The following is a 1010-nucleotide window of genomic DNA, read 5'->3' on the forward strand; positions in this document are numbered from 1 at the left end:
ACATTTTCTCTCATATATGAATCATATATATATATATATATATATATAAGATAAGATAAGAAAGTAGAAAAACTAAGTCAATCAAACCAGTAAAATTTAAAACTTTTGTGCAGCAAACACTAAAACAGAGTTAAAATAGCAATCTATAGACTGGAATAAATATTCATAATTTACACAATTGTGAAAGAACTAATATCCAGAGTATGTAAAATATTCAATTTAAGTTAGTTAGTAAAAACCAGGCAGTTTCGTTCCCATCAGCTATCCTCGGGCTTTGGCCTAGTCCTGCTAAGGCTGCCTGAGATCACCTGATTAGCCCAGGTGAATTACTCAAGTCCCACTGCTCTCTACAACCTGCTTTGGGACTATCTCCAGTCCCAAAGTTCCAGAGCTTGGGCCTTCTCGGCTAGCTAGCAAGAAAGAGCACAGTTCCCCACCCACTCTCCTTGGGTTTTAACCCTATCTCGCTGAGGTTGTTGGAGAGCGCCTGGCTAGCTAGGAGAGATAGCCTGATCTCCTTGTGCCAAGTCACCATTCCCCTGCTTTGAGAACATCCCCAGGCACTTGACTCCAGGAATCACACCATCTTTGTTTAGTAGTTAGAATCTACTTGGGCCTAGGCTTCTTCATCCCCCTAGAGAGCTGCTGACTAGCCTGCCCATATCCATTCAGTCCCTCCAATAAAAAATAAAAAGAGAGACCATGAAGATCAGACCAACTATTCGTGGCTTGTACATCAACAATATAAACAGAATCAAACTTAAGCTCAACAAAGGCAGGCTTGAGTTTTATATAAGACACACAAACAACAAAAGAAATCCACATGCTCACAAAATAACAAAAAATTCAAATAATCTGAAAAACCAAAGTAACATGTCCTCACTAAATCCCATCATTCTTGTAAAACTGTTCTACACCTGAGAATTGCCTAGAGTAACCCCAGGACACAGAATTTAAAAGAACAATCATAAACATGACCAAAGAAGTCACTGTATTTAAAGAACACACAA

This window comes from Nannospalax galili, unplaced genomic scaffold (genome assembly GCF_000622305.1).
Source record: "Nannospalax galili isolate Female #2095 unplaced genomic scaffold, S.galili_v1.0 scaffold655, whole genome shotgun sequence".
Classification (NCBI taxonomy): domain Eukaryota; kingdom Metazoa; phylum Chordata; class Mammalia; order Rodentia; family Spalacidae; genus Nannospalax; species Nannospalax galili.